The following is a 19,259-nucleotide window of genomic DNA, read 5'->3' as shown; positions in this document are numbered from 1 at the left end:
TCTCCTCTCTAACAATAGATGGCAGTCTTGTATCCATAGTTTTTTGGCTCTGGCTGGGTCTCCGCCTGTTCTGGGTTCAGTGTTTCTCTCTGTGATTTATGGGTAGTGTGTGCAGGGGACCTGAGGGCTTTTGTTTGTTCACACAGACAAAACTAAGAGGTCACCGCATTGGAAAGAACGGGTTGTGTAAATGTAGCCCCTGTGGTTTTTTCACACCGCAGAATTCTATTCAAGCATAAGAGACACTTATTTTATAGCATTCTGAATGAAAAGTTTTGTTCTTTTATGCTATAGAGTCCATTTGGCGTGTTTGAATAGAAGGGGCCAGTGTCCACCTCACCAGAACATCCATTTTAGAGAACTGGAATATGATCTACCCATTTTTAGTTTTAATTGTGTGTTTGTTTACCCTAAAACAGATATTAACCAAAAAAATGGGTTAGAGATTTTGTGTGTGGCCCATATGAAATCTGAATACCTTTTTCTCAACTATGGTGAAGGGTTTAGGTTCAGGGATGCTCAAGAGCGCCCTCTCGATTAAAATACCCCCATAAATCCAATTTATTATAGTTACCATGCAACTATTTTGTGCTGTTTAAATAGACATCACTAATACAACATTGCCAAAGGGTGTGTCACCGGCTCCTTTATATCCCAGCAGGCTTCAGCATAACTGTTGTTTAAATTTATGAGACGCTTCCAATTTTTCCAATGGCTGTATGCAACGGTTGCGATCTAATTGACTTTTCTCCATTGTTTGTTTGTTAAAGGCATGCCAAGATTGGCCGAGGCAGGTTTTTATATAGCGTTGAGCGGTTACCCTTGACTGCTGACAGGAGCTAATGAGTAACACAAAGCTTTGAATATGAATATTTTTATGAGAAGCATCACTGCGGATGGCTCACCCTGATTATGACCTCTGTGTTACTTCAACCTCACAGGAACCGGACGTGAAGGTTTTATTAAAACGCCAGAGCGGTGGGAGTCAAGCAGCCAATCAATGTTTGTCTTTAATGATGCACGTCAGAGTGTCTTTGAAGTTCTCCTGTGACAGCGTCTGACTGTGACTCAGCGAAATGCAGCAGGTGTGTGACATTAGAATATACAGTATTTGGAAGGCTGATGTTGTTGAAATATAGACTAGGAAATGTGCTTCTGTAATTATGAACATCAAGCAATGAAGAATGACTAGAGGGATAGAACATTCTTTCATTGTTTACTCACCATAACGCGATTTAAAACGTGTATAATTTTTACTGCAACACACATAAGAAGATATTTTGAAGAATGTTGGTAACCAAACAACATTGGCCTCCATTGACTTCAATTGTATGGACACAAAACCTCCGAGACATTTCTCAGAATACCTTCATATACAGGTTTTAAACCTCATGATAGTGAACAAATGATGAAGATTTATTTTCATGAATTACACATGCTTAGTATTGTTTTGAAAATAAAACAGGTACAGTAAATATGTGATGGTCATGAGATAATATGACAATGACGGATGTCTATTTATTCAACAATGTAAACACTTAAATTGTCTTTCTTTTTTGGTCATTTTTGTAAGAAAACATTGATGCATGTAATTACCTGCATTTAATATGATCAGTTTACCAGCATGTATTTTAAATTCATTGACAGCCCTATTTGTAATATAAATGATGATTGTTCTTTTGAAAATTGCCCTCAAATTCTGCTTTTTGTCTTGCAGAGATTTTTGAAGATGCTTGGGTGCACTCCTGTGTCTCAGGAGAACTTTAAATGAGGTCAGGAACTCTTATAGGCTCATGAAAAAAAACTTTGCCTTGTTTCGTGAGTCTTGACACAGTTTTGTACTTGCAGACGGCACCCGATAAAATGGTGAATTATGTTGGAAAGACACCACGTACTTAACATCACGAGAATCACTCAGGAGAAATTATTAATCTGATATGGTGGTAGAGCCTCAGAAAAGATCTTTTGTCATGAAAGTGGTTATGGTTCTAATAACACAGAATCAGTACTGAACCACGAGTTATTGTAATTCACATAAAGAAAGATCAGATTTATTAGTGGCGCTTGAAGAGAGATGTCATTTTTTTTCAAACAGTCCGACTTGTTGCCTGAAGGATAATAGAAACCACATAGATGTAGTCATGCAGAGCCTTCCCAAACAGATACATAATTCAATTCCATGTGAAATTGGTAAATGCTCACAATGGACATTTGACCATAAAAGACGCTGATCTACTGTTTCTCAGTTCGCAGGTTGTCATTTCAACGACAGACAGCACGAATAAACCAGCAAAGCCAGCAGTGACCGACCGGCCTGTGATGCTCCTGGAACAGCTGTGACCAGAGCCATGAATCATGTCATCCGTCCGGGCTTATGAAAGAGCTCTGCGTCTGTGCGTGCGACTCAGACAGACAGAGTGAGCCGAGCGGGTGGTACTAAATCATCCTGTTCATCACTCCCAATGCATTTGCCCAGCAAGACACACTCTGGATTTATGGGGTACCGAAGCTACCGGTCGCTGATCTGAATACACCGTTTATCTATATTCGTGCCGACCTGGCGCGCATTCTGCTAAACCATTTCATGATGTTCATAACCTGTAATGCAGGTTACAGAATGAGTAGCGAGAGGTGGATTGTGGGATCTGGTGGTCTTTTTGTCAAAGACGGTGATATTGAAGTCCACATGAAGAAGAGTCAGTCCAGTGTGCTTCTATAATGTAAAACTCAAAAATGTTGGGCAGGATTTACATTTGTGCTTTTTTTTTTGAGTGTGTTCTACTGTACGTGTCTAATCTGTACCGTCACCTCATGCTGGGTGTGCACATGTGCATAACAGACAAGATTGTGCAGTTTCGATTCATTTCCCCGTAACTCAACACTCTCACAAACGAAACCAAAAATTGAATGAATAATCTAATAAAACCACGTTGACTTCAAAGCAAGCAAAGCTGTCATCGTTTCGCCACACTGCTTCTAAAAAAGCAGAACCAGAAATCTTCGATTTCAATTCGCGCTGAAGATACCCAACCAGGCCTGACTGATGAAAGTGCCCATCTGGCCATTGTGAAAGGCCGGTTGTCCTCATACAGATTGAGTACGGTCTGAAGCTGTCATGTGACCCGCACGCCATGGCTGAGCGTAAGTGTGGTGCGTTTCTCCAGGTGGTCCACTGTCTGCCTCATGCATGCTTATTCAAGCCCTGTGCGGCTCAAGAGGATGAAACTCACTTTGCGTGGCCCTCCTACCGTGGCGGAGGGGACAGCGCTCGGCTCAGTATGCTTTTTTGGGGCAGAGCGGAGAGGATTGCAGTGAGATGAATGGTAATGGAGGGAGAGACAATGCAAGCGCTCGCCTGTGACCGAGCACAACTGCTTCACAGTGGCTCACTCAACAGGACAATAGCAGAGGGGAGAGAGGAGAGGGGAGTGTGAAAGAAAGATCGAGGGGAGAAAATGAAAGATACATGAAGAGAGACCTCGGCGGGCAGACCAGCATTTCTGGTCACTAGCATATGTTGGGTTGTGGATGCTGGTTTCCACACTAGGATTCTTAACTAGCTTGTTAGAAACTCAAGATCCGGTAAGATCCAGGTGGTCCGATCACAAGTTGCTAAGTGAGAAACACAGCAGTTTACACCTGCTAGTAACATGTGTCTCAAATGTGTCTCTTAAGGGTCTCTCATTTCATGACTGTAAACATCATTCACTACATCAGGGTGTGATCGTTAAAGGGATAGTTCACCCAAAAATGAAAATGACTCATCCTCATGTCGTTTCAAAACTGTTTGACTGTCTTCTGCAGAACACAAAAGAAAATATTTTGAAGAACGTCGGTAATCAAACAACACTGAACCCATTGACTTCCATTGGATGGACACAAAACCACTGACACATTTCTCCAAATATCCTCTTTTGAAGAACACGTCTTGGAAATGTTGTCATGTGAGTCATCAGATCACAAAACACACCCTGTTTACACGTGTATTTAGAGCCGTCCACGTGTGATCAAATCACCGACACCAAACGTCCAAGGCAACCGTAGGCTTTGAAAGATGAATGTGTCATGCCAGCCTTTGAGATCAATCATACACAACTCACATGGATTAACATTTGACTGTGTAATCTGCATGAAAATACTGCCAATCGATCGCTGGAAATGTTTATTGATGTTCCTTTCAGCATGAGACTGCGGCCGGGCTAAACAAGTCAGTACATTAATCATCTGAAAAAGAAAGAACACAGTATTACACCCAGAGACGCACTGCGAAGTGACTTTGGTTTCGCAAATGCCACCAGCTCTCATTCGGCTAATCAGGTGTGTCGTTATTGGCCGACAAGCCAAAGAGCTAAAAAAAATCTATAGCCAGACAAAAGTTCTGCTTTCCAGATCTCTCGCATTTAGAGCCCTTGCTGTAAAATAGACGGTGCTGTTGAAACAATAAAGCAATCAATCATTTATTCAGCGTCTCTTTGTTCTAAACCTGTATAACTTTTTTCATCTGGGTAACACCAAAAGAAAAGTATACGATCAGTGTGAATAAAAAATCATTTTAAAGTCATAAAATAGCTTTGCGTGAAAAGTACCATTTTCTTATAAAAATGACAATCTGGTGTTCCATAGAACAAATAAAGACAAATAAGTCTGGAACAACATGAAGGTCAACAAAGGATGTCAGAATTTTTGGGTGACCTGTCCCTTTAAACGTGAACCCAGCAATTAGCGGCGTAAACCAGCCTGGAGATACACAACCATGCATCTTTGGCTGCTAATTACATACAAATGACCTCTGATGGGACCATGACGATGGGTGGCCAAAGTTCAATGGCTTTGGTTCAAGTTTAATGGCTCTCAAATCACCAGGGTTCCTTCTCCAAGGCTCCACGGCCGGCTAATGGCTGTGACCGAGACCGTGCGGGTCGCATCTGGATCATTTCCATGACAATCGTGTTGGCGCTAGAATGGGCGGGGTACCGAGGAGGGTCTGGAAGATATACTAGGATGTGTGGTACGGCATCTGTCCTCATTCATTCTGATTCTTGATCTTTTTGACCAGGCTGTGTTGTATTATTAAAATCACCTCCGGTCATGGGATTAGGGAGGGGGTGGGAGTCAGCCGAAATGATATCCCAGAATGCACTACTGCAGGGTGGCATTGAACAGCTCAGCACGGTAGCGGCGCAGGGGGTTAGAAATGCAGCAATTAGTCCTGTCTGTCTTTCCATGTGCTATAATCAAAGGCTCTGGGGATGCTCAACACGCCGGGGTGATCACATGATTCAGGTTTCGCCTCATTATTCTTCACACGGTGGACAGGTTAGCTCTGTTCTTCAAGAACAATGGGATGTACAGTACGTGTGGTTTGACTGCATTACCCTGCGTAAGCCATTTGCGTGTTGAATGGTGAGGTCTGTGTGTGTCTGGTTGAAAAGATTTGGGATCACAATTACGCAAATGGAAGTAAAATCTGAAACGATATATCTTAGTTGCTTCTCCTAGACATCAATGATAATAAAAATGCCAATGTCCCATTACAGAATATGTGTAATCTCACGTGTCTTCTCTAGAGTATTAAAAGAGATTTTAGTAATTTCACAAATAGCTTGGATTTGACAAGATACCAAAGTCTACAGTCTAAATTATGAGATTTTAATATCAAACATTCTTCTTTCCTATTTGAACCAATAGTTTTATTGTATGAAACAAAAAACATGTCTCATGTGTTTCTACATATTTTGCTCCAATAGAAGAAATGTACTCGTAGGAAAGACAAAAATCACATATTTATTTGCTGAATCATAATTTATTGTTTTTTGTTTGTAGACTTCACAGATAAGGGAAAAAAACACTTTTATATCTCAATTTTCTTCTATTCATCAATGAGAATAAATGGAGAACATATTGAAATGTTTGCTAAAGTCTCCTGCATCTTAGATATTTTCCTGAGAAATAAGAAATCTCTCCATTAGAGTTTCAGAAGAGATCTCAATAATGTCACAAAGTGAGCTCAGATTTGTCAAGAATGCAATCAAAAGTCAATATTATCTCAATATGAACTCAGACATTTCTCATCAAATGTACCCAAACCCAGATTATTTTACCTCTACAATCCACATTCATTTAACAGTTTCACACTTTTTTCATTTGAGGAGAAACAAGTTGAATGAGACACAACTGAGAACACTTTCAAATCTCCATCAAAGAGCAACATGTCAACACAATGTTCCTCTGGGTATGTGCAGAATTCCCTTTTAATTTGTCAACATTTGCTTTATTTCTTATCATTTTATTTCTATAAGGAATCTAAAAATATATGTTTTTTCTTTTTAGGTGATACATCTGAATCAACATTTATACTTAAAGGCGGGGTAACCGATTTCCGAATTACGCTTTAGACAACTGAGTCGGGCCGAGTACCAAAACAACCTTGTAGCCGATCAGCAGTAAGGTGCACAGTGCACAGGACGGACATTAGCCGAGCCGAGCGCTAATGAAAGCAAAAGATGGGGGCAGGGGTGTGTTTGTTTTGGTGATTTGAACATCAACAACGGCTAAGAAAAATCGGACACCCCGCCTTTAAACACCGTAGCTTAACCACGGCGCCGTGGCGAAGGATTCAAGGTAATACCTGTACCTGTATACTCTTTAAACCCCTAAACGCACTGTACTGTAAGTCACTTTGGTTAAAAGCCTTTAACAATAACTCTACTTAACTGAGAGATATTCAATAAGTCTTTTAAGCTATACGAAATGCAACCTTGATAAAACAATAACATTTTACCAATCAAATTGTAAGGTACAACAGACAAAACTGTCTGACTGTGAAGAGGCAGTCTCATAGCATCGGCAGTCACACATCATTGGGTTTGATCCTCAAAGGCAGAGCACAGAGGGGAACAGCTGAGAGATTATCCAAACCAAAATGGGCATACATGTGTTATTGCCTTCGAGCCCTGATGCTTTTTTCGTGAAGGCTAATAATGCAACTTGTTGTTTTGGTCATGCAGCAGCTGTGTTGGAGTTGGCAGGTGGTTAAATGGGTGACCAGGGTACTAGATGGCTGACTGCAGTGCCTCTCTCCCCCTGAGTCAAGGTCTCTGCCTGGAACGCTCTGGACTAGCTGCTCTTGGCAGGGCCGTGGGGTTACCAGGAGGGCAGAATAGCATCCGTGAGTTATTCGCTCTCATACTGATGTTTGAATCTGTCTTGGGTTCTTTCACTAAACTTGAGACATTTCTCAAAATGTCGTTGTTTGTGTTCCACACAGGAAAGAAAGTCATACAGGTTTGGAATGATGTGAGGGTGAGTAAATGATGCAAAACTTTTTTCATTGTTGGGTGAACAATCCCTTTAATACATTGAACTTTAGTGAAGCTGTTTATACATTTTACAGTTCATACAGTACAGATATTGTGCAGTTATTGGTTTTATTACAAATGTAAATTAGTTCTGCATGATAATTTGCGAATAACACTAAATATGGCATAAATCGACCTGTCTACAGCGATTATGATATCGCAAAAACCGCGATTATGTTTCACGCGCACTTTGTCTGTGAAGCACGGCTCTGCGATCAGTAGGAAATGCTACTCGATCTCGAAGAACAGCGATAGTAAGATGCCCACAGGGATTTTCTGGAACTACAGGTGTTATGCTACTTCTTCTGCGGCATATGTTTGGAGTTTCTGCGTGAGAGCGCCCTCTAGCTTTTAGGTGCAGCAGCATTTAACCATACTTGACTGACAAACTGCGCAAAAAACTGCAGACAACCGCCAAATCGTGTGCGGTTTATTTTCGATTGATCGTGCCTTAATATAAATCCAAACTATTATATTCTAAGCTCCAGAACATTTCATTTAGCTTCTCTGTTGTTGAGTCCTGCATGCACATTCCACTTTCTGCTTCCTCGCACCCTTGTAAACTCGGCCTTCCGTGACGCTATCTGCAATGCTTTTCAAGTGGAGGGTAAAGTGATGCAAGACGCTTGTGATGTAGCGTCGTACGAGTGTGTCCAAGTTGTGTGAAAGGGACTTTACATGCAGTCGGATCGCAGCTTGAAGCTTTCGTTATACCCAAGGGCGCAGTAAAGAAAACAAAGAAGGCAGTTTAGTTTCTCTCCGTCTCTCTTTCTTTGTCTCTCGTCCCATCACCCATTTGTTATGCATTTGTCTCAGCTCATGTTAGCCAAACATCTATCCCTCCTCTCCCCCGCTGCTAACAGCACAAAGACGCATACCACAGCGGGCCTGTCCGTATCTTGATATATTCAGCTGTTTACTCATTCACACAGCGCGCTGGCTTTCATCCTGAGCGCTAAAGGAAGCCATTGTGGTGAAGTGGCATTAAAAGGCTTACAGTTAGAAAGTAGCTTGAGCCGGTCAGCGTGCGACACGCTTGGGCCATAAGCTTATAAACCGGAATTCAGTGAGATGCTTTTTATACTAAGTCATGGTTTAAACACCAATGTTTTGGAAAAAAACATTTAATGACCGTTTGCTTCGAATCGCTTGGTTTCAGCAATATCTTAGGGATGTTTTGCATAGTTTGGGGTCTTGCGCTGTCATTTTGACAGAGACAAATGAGTCATACTCGACTAGGATGTCTCCTCGGGCAAAATAGACACACCACCAGTATGTACCCCGTGCGAGTTTTCACGCACGAGTTGATGGGTATGCGAAGCGCCGGCGGTTCAACCAATTGGCAGGTCCTCTAAACGTCTCTCATTCCAGTTGGGATGTTTAAGAACCACGAATGTTGCGCCCCGCTGCAGCTGCTGCAAAAGCTTTCGTAAGTTTTGGGAGGAATGTCACGTAATGGCAATCGATTTAAAGTATAAAAATGGTTTGGGATTGAGGACGGATGTCTCGCGCTGTCTCGTTCGTTGTTGTTTTAATATTTCAGCCAAATAGAGGGGCTGTCTCTTTATTCTGACCTTGTGCGGTGGTCTGTGTTAGTTAGCCGCAGATGAGAAAAATTTACATTAATGACAGACACGTCACTTTCAGTAACTCTTCCTTGGTTTTTTATGCTTTCACAGATGCTTGGCCAGGCAGAGAGAGAGAGACAGAGAGAAGACGCCACACTGATGGCATCAAACGCACTCATGCTGATACGTCCGTTGTGCGCTTTTCCCAGGAAAGGAGAACTCTAAGGTGTCTGAAATCCACATTCATATTTTCTCTATTAACCTCCCCCTTCACGCTAACACACACACAGATCCCTGAAGTCATCTGTCCTGTGAATCAGCTTTCTGTTTGGAATCTGCGTTGTTTGGGTGTGTATGAGCGGGAAAGCGCGTGGAAGTACGCGCCAGTACCCGCCCCTCTGGCTGCAGCCGGCGTGTGACATCAAGCAGTAATGTAGCACTCTTCAGTTTGCCAAACTCAGGGCTTCATCGCTGGATCTCTCCTCTGGCTGGGATGCCTCTCCCTGGGTCTAATTGCTGGCTCCCTCCCCAGACGTCCATGCCAAGCTCCGGGGCTAATTGTTAGCATTCCCCTCTGGCAGAGAGGCATGGCTGCATCTCACCAGCTAAATTATCACAGGTAGACTTTGGTTTTCCACATAAAACTATTTAGCTCTCTACATTTTTTGAAACACAAAGGATGATGTTAAAGCACATTTTTTGTCTACACTGTTTGACCACGTTGATGGGAGTTTGTAATGCATAAAAGTATGGAGCGCTGCAGGGATGATGTGTTTTTGTAGGCCAACCTGAAGTTAGTATACAGTAACACTGGTTCCTTTCTTTTCTAAGGCTTCTGGAACAATTATGAAATTTGAAGCCTAAATACAGTCGCCAGCACAATCTAAGATAACCTTTGACTGTAAACAAACTACACCACAGTCGCTCAACAACCACCACCAAGCTTCCAAATTATTAAAAGCTCGTTCCTTGATGAGGTTCCTTTAATTTCAAATGTATTTCTATAGCACTTCACGCATTTCACACTTTTTGCATTGTATCAAAGCAGCTTTACAGTAAATAAAGGGAAGTAAAGTACAGGCAAAAAAGAAAGAATTATATAGGACCAATGGTATTACAAAATACAAGTACATTGGCTGTACCAACCGCAAAAATGATTGGAGCCCTATATTCACAGCGCTAATAAATTAGCCTGTGTTAACTCACTGTGAAAAGTTGTCTGCAAGATTGTAAACGGAAGGTTAATTTGGCAAAATGCACATAAAAATTCAAAATATCAAATATACCAAAAAGTCAAAAATCTGTAATTATTAGTTATGTTTAATGAAGAATGATTGTCTGAATTGGGACGTTGTTTTAATGGTGCTATTAAGAAAAATACACCTTTTTTTAAACAAATACACAATTTTTTTTCTTTTTGTTGATTTATTGTTGCCCTTCTATACCATCTTTTTATGAACAAAAACCTAAATTCGTAGAATTTATTGTCCCAAAGTACATAGGACATATACACAGACTTTGAAAAATCACAAGTCAAGTATTACGGGTGTGTTTTATGTCGTAGAATAATATATGAAAATACCTTGAGCTAACCACAGCCCTTACTCTAGATATTTAACCAAAAACCCATTAAAAACATTGACTTCAGCACGAGGAAACTGGAAGTGCTAAAATTCTAACTCATTTCTAAGCTTTGGCTTACAAAACTACACCACACTGTAACTGCAGAACCCTATTTTAGAAGTAGTCAGTACAACTTGTGTACTATTATATATAATATATATGCCCTTTGATAGCCCAAACTAATAACTACAGTTTTCTCTTTTAATGACATGCACAGTAGCAGAAGATGCAGGAAACAAGATCGGAACTCAAGAGCTGGACTATAACCTGCATGGCCAGCATTAGTACTTCTCTCTGACACGTTGCATATTTTAAAGATGACCCTTAATAAATTGTAGACGTCAGCCATGTTGGACCGAGGCATAAATGAGTACATATGCATTCTCTCTGATGTGGCTAAATTAGGTAATTAAGCGTGTCCATTATTGTCCGTTGGAAGCTTAACCTGAATGCTTTAGTCTTAACGTGTCCCCTGTATGATGAACGGTAACATTTGCCAGGACCACAGCAGCCATCGATCACATCGACGCGCAAGTGTGTGTACAGGTGTGTCCTGAGAACCACAGGCTGTTCTCATACTTCTCAAGATGGATCTCTCGGTTTCTCTCTTGCTCTTTTTCCTCAATCTGGCTTGGGATTGGTGCAGTCTTCCCATTGGCAGCCAGGACCTGATGGATGAGATGCTGTTACACTGCAGTAAATGGATTAAGTGCTTTTTTCTACCCCAACTGTACCGTTCTGGAATGAGGAGATTGGATTTGGTTTGACAGGCAGGCGGCGAGTTTTCAGGCACCACTGTGGGGAACTGAGGGTATGTTCGCACACACACACGCAGGAAGTGGATGAGTTAAATCATCAGTTTGACAGGTTGACATGACTGCCAGGACATAACAGCCGACAGCAATGATTTCATTGGCCTGGTGTCCCGTGCTTTTTCTGTTTTTCTTTTCTTTTTTCCACACGCTGAGTTCCTCGATTCGTTTGTGTGTTTGTGCGGCCTGGTATTTCAGCACAAACTGTTGTCAAGCTGTTAACCGTTAACCTGTTCATCTTTTTTTACATCAGTACCAGATGAAGCGGCGGACAGATAAGGTGCAGCTCATTAGCTCAATAAGTGCTGTTCAGCAGTAGCTTTACAAATTGCAGACTAGGCCAGAATTTTTTCTTTTCGAATGTAAATGTGAGGGACGCTTTTCAGAGGAAAATTTCATTGCTCGGAAATTTGATGGAATTCTCAGTTGTGGTTTTAAGCGTCAAATTATTCTCAGATGTTTCTCCTGAAGATAAATTAAAATAGAAACACATAGGACAACTGTTTAAATACATAAAGAGTATGGAAGTATAAAATGAATGTAGATTGTAGGTAAATTTAATGAAAAATGTTTTATTTCAAATTGAAATCTTTAATAATTCTTAAACCTCTAATGGAGATGTGTGAGATTTCTGGTTCTTTTCTCTGGAGAAATGTCTGAGACGCAGTAAAAATTTCTTCTTAATCTCATTGAGAATTAATAAAAAATATTAAAATAATGTTAACATTTATTTTTAATAAATATTAATATGAAACAATTATTATTTCTTTCTTTCGGGTTGCCATATCGTTTCTACCGAGGTGTTGTGGATGGTTGCCAGGCAATTGCTTATTCTGTTGCTATGGTGTTCTGGGTAGCTAGATTAGCTTAGCCTAGCTAGCTTAGTTGTAGCCAGGTGGTTGTTAGGGTGTTCTGATTGGTTGCTAAGTGATTACTTTTTGTGGTCCATGACAGGGGCTCACTCCCAAATCTATAATATTTTTGTCTTTAGATTAATCATACATTTATTTTTGGAGTTTAATGTAATTTTATATATTAAATATTAATATTATAAACACCACTAATTAAAATGATGTGTTATATTATTGTGATGCTACACAATCACAGGCACAGCACACAGATATGCACAACAGCATTTTAGACCAATGAGATTTTCCCGTGGGTGTGGCTATCCTATGAGAAAGACTCTGTCACTACAGTCTGGCTCATATTAGAAAACCAATTCTCTCTTCCTCAGTATAACTCTGGTCATATTGTCCATCATTATCGGTCTTATGTCACTCTGACATATTCTGGTGACACACTGAGTCTGTACCCAGACTCTGATTCATCCCTCCATTTTGACACCAATCCCTGGCTTTAACCAATCAGCTGAGATTACCCCCGGCTCATCCAATCACATAATCAGGCAGACTGAGGCTACCGCGTCTCAATCCTCCAGTAGGGAACTCACTGGCTTTAATCCTTCACCTCATCTGTAACAAGTTCACACTAGGTTGTATGGGGAACACTGCAGAGCCGAGCCTTGCGATGTGAGGCCTGTCTCCATCGGGAAGTTCATTTCCATCTTTGTCGTTCTGAAGGGTTTTGACAAGGTCTGAAGGCAGGAGCTTTTAGCGGCGCTTGTCTGCTCTCATCTCTGGACTGAGATTTTTTTATGCTCTCTCATGTTTATGGACATTGTAACATAAAATCAGTAATAGTCAACACAATCGCACAGGAATTCATAACTATTTTACAAAGTGTCTAATTCGTATCTTGCTTTCATGCCAGCGATGGTTAGGTTTAGGAGTAGGGTTAGGTAAGGGGCTTCAGTATTGCTTGTTTTTAATAATTGTATGTTTTTTTTACATCCTACGAAGTCATATGAAATGACACCTTTGTAAAATAGTCAAGAACTCCCATGAGATCAGGGGCCGGTTGCATAAACATAGACATGGTTTTAAGACAGCGTCTATGAATTAGTCAACTAACTAAAGTCAGTGAAGAAAGACTGTTGCATAAAATAAGACCATGGTGTCTTTAGAAAGGCAGTCTAAATTGTAGAAAAAGTAAGACACTGAACAACTTAAAACAAAATGGCCGACAGTATAGGCGCTAAACCCAGCTTTTCTTTGCTGAAAATATTTGCATATTAGAGGAATACAATGCTGCCAAATTAACTTAAATGGACAAATTTTGTGATTACATTGCGAATAATCATAAAAGTAAGGCTTGGAATACAGTAACTGAGAAAATCGATCAATTTCACAAACCATCAAAGATGAACACAAAAGAAATCTCCAGCATTTTCATAAGACTTCCATTGGTCTTTGAAAGCTCTTCCTCGTCTTACACCGAGTCTACGCCGGACGCGACCGGCCGCATCCAGTGTGGACAAATTTTTTAATTATAATGAGTTCTATTGCGTTTCTAATATCTTTTGTCATGTCAGTTTAAAACTTAACAGGCTAAAGCAAAACTTTTTGCCAGTTGATCATAGCTGCATGACTAAGTTAATAGTTACAGGACATTACATTTTCATTAATTTGGCAGACGCTTTTACCCAAATCACATTTAACATTTTGTCAACACGCTAAACTGTACTGATAGCCTAGTTTACCAGGCCATGTTACTATGAGGATTAAAGCTGAAGTAAACAAGGGAGAGAATGAACAACATTAAATCTTTTTTATTTAATAGACATAAAAACAGACAGTTATTGGTTAGTATGTTTTGAGTTGTTTTTAGATAGTTGTCATGGATGCTGCAGCTCGGTGGAGACTTGCGAAACAAGAGCAATCAGCCGTCTCCATTTTTCTGTAATCAGTTGTAAGGATCCAGGAATGTTTGCTCCACTTTGACTGGGATTCACATCTGCTTTTAAAAACACGAATTTGTGGTACAAATTTTGACCGACTTTCCCACTGTGCATGTAAGTTATGTTACGTCTCTGTGCTTTTATAGTTGCGCATCGAAGACCCGTCAACTCTGAGAGAAAATACGGAGTAATTGAATATATCTTCATATGATATATCAGGCCACTTCATCTTCCCACTGTGCAATACATCGCGGATGTGAAAAATATTCACCAGAGCTGTTTTAATGGTGTTTTGAGCGTGCTCCAGCGACACATTGTTTTCCACCGGCCATCTAATAAAACGGAAGACTCAAGACAAAAAGGAAGTACATCACATCGCTTACTTCCGCGTCCAAAAATGAGGTGGATAGCACAAAACAAAGTCAGACCATTTTTTAATCTAGAGCAGTTGACAGTTTATTGGTTTCCATGACAACATAGATCGTAACGAAAAGTTAGCCAGGGGGCTAACAGTCTTAATTTTTTGTCTTAAATTAGACCCAACGAATATTTATGCAACTGACTTAAAAAGTAAACACTATAGTCTTAACAGAAGAAATTAGACGAAACAGTTTTATGCAACCGGCCCCAGGTTGGTAATGCCATCACCAGATGTGCCTAATAAATTGTAATTGGTGCAGGAAAATGCGCTTACACAAATATATCCTGATAAAAATGAATTTTTATTTAAAAATGTAAAATAGAAAAAGCTGTTTATTCTAAATGTTTATTCTTTATGCTAAATGACAGAAAGTTCCACCAACAACGCAAAGATTTGTTTAGATTGAATTCAAGATTCATGACATTTATGATTGTGTGCAGTACATGAGACACAAAACAACTAAAAAGTAGGACAAACAAGGAGCTTTGAAGCAAACTGGTAAACAAACATGATGCATGTACGACTTTAGTTTCAGTATAGCATTGCACATTATGTTACATTGTTGCTTTTGAAGAAAAGATTAGAAAGTGAGTTGTGTGATTCGTTTACACATTGATGTGAACGTAATTACTGTAGTGCAATGTTTGCTGTGAGCAGATTTTCAACTCATTTCTTCCAAAAAGAGATTTAATTGTGAAATGCACATACTGTATTTGTGTCTTCACAGGTGCATCACAGTAATGTGATTGTCTGTCCCCACTAAATGTGACACTTGGATGACATCACTTTTTGCTGTATGTAGTATATACTGTATGTCGTGTTAAATGTACACAGGATGTAGAACTTTTGAGTTTTTTTCTGGGTGGGGCTACCCGTTGTAATGCTGCTTAAGTCGAAACTAAGTGACAGACAAAATGTCCTGCCATTTGTCCATGTCGTGAGACGGAAACTCAGATTAACATTGAAGAGAAAGCTTTTGACACTTTGTCATGCCCGGTTAGGAGACGTTGCGAAGCAATCCAATTATCCCAACACTGTCTATCACCTTTAGCCATAACATGCCGTTCATAGCCGGTCACAGTTCAGTCTCATTTAAATAAACGTTTTCCTCCACCAAATCAAATGATCTTTTCTTCATGCCCCCATTCTCCTGGGCTTTACTGTTTATTAGCTGTCCGGCTCTATCTGTCCTATTGATCAGACTCTCTTCCTCTCACACTGCGCCATCAGCACTTTGAGTGTTTTAAAGACGAGCGTGCTACACACAGATGGTGTCCTTAAAGTCCGGGTCACTTTACCATTCGCCTCATTTGAGGGTGAACTTGATAAAGCTAACATGGTTTGCCTGCTTAGCCTACGGGACAAACCGTTCCTGGATCTATAGTGTGTTTTTTCTGTCTTTCTTGTTTTTCTGTTTCTCTCTTTTTCTCTGCTGGCCATGACCCACATCAGCAGATACAGAGAATAAATAATAAATACAGGCTTTTCAGATTCCTGTCATCTCCTGTTTGCTGTTCTCCTCTTCCTCCTCCAGTGGAAAAAGGGCAGAGTTGTCAGGAGTCTAGGACAAAATTTTTCCTTTTTCTCCATCCAGCTAGATGCAGCACATGCTCACGTGAACAGTATGACATTGTCAGTCTGAAGAATTGTCAGTCATGAAATGATAAATTCTTGGCATTCATTTTGAAAGATGGCCACGTATGTTACATTCAAACATGCATTTTTGCTATTTAGTAGGGATGGACAGTAGTAGACTAGTTGTTGGACGACTAGTGAGGTTAACTAGAGTGTTTCGTATTTGTATGTATATATTTTAGTATTTATGTACGTATATACGTGTATATATATATATAAGAGTTATATGCACATACAATATATATATATTATATATTTATGTAGTGGTGCTTCATTTTGATTTAGCCGTTAGACATCTTTAAATTTAAATTCAGCTGTAAATCTTTAAATCCGTCACCCTTAAAGCACTGCTGCTGTATATATTATATATAAGGCCATGTTAAATATAAATTAGGATATCCAATTACTCTGAAAATAACAAGGCGGCATTTAAAAGATAAATAAAATCCACGTACATGCTCAACATTATTTTTGCTGTACCTGAATTCACAGAGATACATTCGCAAACATTTAATTCTGCCAGCACAGGTGCCTTTGCAAATCCGAATTCAACAATTTCTTCGCAGACTTATTAGAAGGATTTGACTTAGAAGGGTTTAAAGGAGCTGGAGGAACAGTCCAATGGCTCTCTGAGCGCTCTGTGCTACACTGCAGAGCAAAGCCGAGCTGATTCCTCTGTGATAGTGCTGCTCTATTAAAAACGCCATTTCAGGATAAGAATTGAATTTCACACATGGGTGCCCCGACACTACATATGTTTCTTCTTAATAAAGAACCAGCACTTATTCAGAAAAGTCCAACCTCTGCCACTCGGGTCTGGCTTCCTCTGAATCGTTCAGTTGTCGAGTTGGTTTGAGAAACAGACCAGAAGTCCTGCATGCAAAGATCTTCATCGATGCAGCTGATTCTACCCTCTGCTTATTTCATAGACATGTTTTATATCGCTGCTTTCCTCCTGAAACCTTGTATCTACATATTTTGTGATTTTTAGTTTTTGCCATAAATCATTCTTTATTAGTCAACCTTTATGTATGGGTTTTACAAATATCAAACCAATAAAAAGTATGACAACACAGTATTTCATCCTTTAAAAAGTACATCATTTTTTTCCATTTTCTGAAAAAACGCAAATTTGGACATCTGAGGTTTTGGAAGGACGACGATATGTAAAATATACTTGATTCATGATTTCACTGCTTTCTATACCAAAACATGTTTTTAAAGATTCTACTTACCAGGCAGCCAAACTGGTTTACTGTCTTATGTCACATAACATCTTAAAGAAGGCATTATTCTCTAGTAGACAGACAGCCATCTCTGTATTGTTGCGTAAAGGCTAATTCACACTGATCCGACAAATGCCAGCGAGATTATGAATTGGATTTAGAATGTTGGGAACTGTCGTGTTCCCATTGCGTGAACAAACTTGCACACTGTGAAAAACAACAAACATATACATTTTGAACGCAGGGATAGTTCACCCAAAAATTAAGATTCTGTCATCGTTTACTCAACCTCTTGTCATTTCAAACGTGTATGACTTTCTTTCCTCTGAAGAACACAAAATAAGATATTTTGAAGAATGTTGGTAACTGAACAACTGAACATTGACTTGCATTGATTTTGTGTCCATAGACTTGAATGGGTTGCGCTGTTGTTTGGTTACCAACATTCTACTAAATATCTTCTCTTGTGTTCTGCAGAAGAAAGAAAGTCATACAGGTTTGAAATGAAAAAAGCGTGAATAAATGAAAACAGAATTTTCATTTTGGGATGAACTATCCCTTTAATGTTTTAAGTGCAATTACTGCCTCTTTAAGTAGTCTTTTATTCCCTCTGCGTTCTAATGACATTGATGACATATATGCATTTGGTGTTTGAAGAAGACAAATGAAGCAGGCCTATATTTCACAACGGGTGTCATGCATGCAATCTGTTGACGTCACTATTATTTCGTTTTTGCTCTTTGAAAGGTAACTGAGTGCTTTAGTGCACAACAATATTATATTTATTCCAATATCCAATGTTGGATCTGTGTGAATTAGCCTTTAAAAAAAGACATCTCAACACACAGAGCTCAATTCATCTTATGCAGAACAAACGCAATAGAAACCTTGAATGAGGCCGACACGAGCTACACTTACTAGGATTCGAGAAATGTCATCTCCAAAGACTCACAAACACACAGCCTCGACAACAGCAATATACTGTATTTCCATAGACGCAGTAAGCATGAATTACCTGTCCTCCTGCATGAATGGCAGCAGAGGGTTCTCTGAGCGTGTGTGCTGCAGTCACTATGCATTATGCATGTGTGGATTGTCGGGGAATTTTTCTGGTCTCAGATGAACCGTGAGGTGATAGGCGTAGACTTGCTCTCCGGCAGGGGTCGCGTCCGTGCTCGGCCCAGCTGGAGAGCCTCTTGACGTAGGGAGTGAACGGTGAGTTTTGTCCGTCTCTACGGTGGCTGTCAATCACGTCGCTAATGAACTCTTTCTGTATTGTTTTAGCTCACGGTCTCTCGGGGAACTGCGCGGGCATATAAACCTGCACCGAGTTGACAGCCAACAATTGTGAATACGCCAATCGTGATTGCACAGTTCGGAACTGCGAGCCGTTTCCGAGCGCAGCCGTGAAATCAAAGCTCAAATGAATAGCTTCTCTTTGCTCATTCATTCAGATTCCTATAGTATACTTTGTGTCTTTTTCTTGTCGAGACGAGCCGCCGTTCATATCAGTCATGCGCAGACGCTGGCAGGATTTGGTTTAATTGCTGTGATGTGGACTTGATAGGAGCAGTTCTCTCTTTCCGACTCATTTTCTCTCCAGCAATTGCGTTTCAATTAATAGCACCCAGCGAGGCATTGCTTGCGGATGTGAAATGAATATGATTGCCCTGTCAGTCACCAGCCAGGAAGCCTCCAACATTTGTCAATGTTCTAGTCTCGACCGAAGTAGACTTTTTGCTCTTGAGATCTTTAAATCTGTGCCACATGTCATTCATTCAATCATGATTCATTTATGTCCCCAGATATTGCGTCC

The 19,259-nt window shown here is 40.2% G+C and overlaps 1 long non-coding RNA gene across 1 annotated transcript in view; it reads left to right on the top strand.

Moving 5' to 3' along the window:
* Positions 1–8,690: 8,690 nt before the first annotated feature.
* Positions 8,691–19,259, top strand: part of LOC130571966 (uncharacterized) — an 11,927-nt gene continuing 1,358 nt past the window's right edge. The window contains exon 1 of the long non-coding RNA XR_008965143.1: positions 8,691–9,545. This is a non-coding gene — a long non-coding RNA (uncharacterized LOC130571966). The remainder of the gene's footprint in view (positions 9,546–19,259) is intronic.

Source organism: Triplophysa rosa, linkage group LG21 (genome assembly GCF_024868665.1).
Source record: "Triplophysa rosa linkage group LG21, Trosa_1v2, whole genome shotgun sequence".
NCBI classification, from domain to species: Eukaryota; Metazoa; Chordata; class Actinopteri; order Cypriniformes; family Nemacheilidae; genus Triplophysa; species Triplophysa rosa.
The sequence above is the reverse complement of the archived record's forward strand: the minus strand, read 5'-3'. Positions and strand labels throughout refer to the sequence as shown.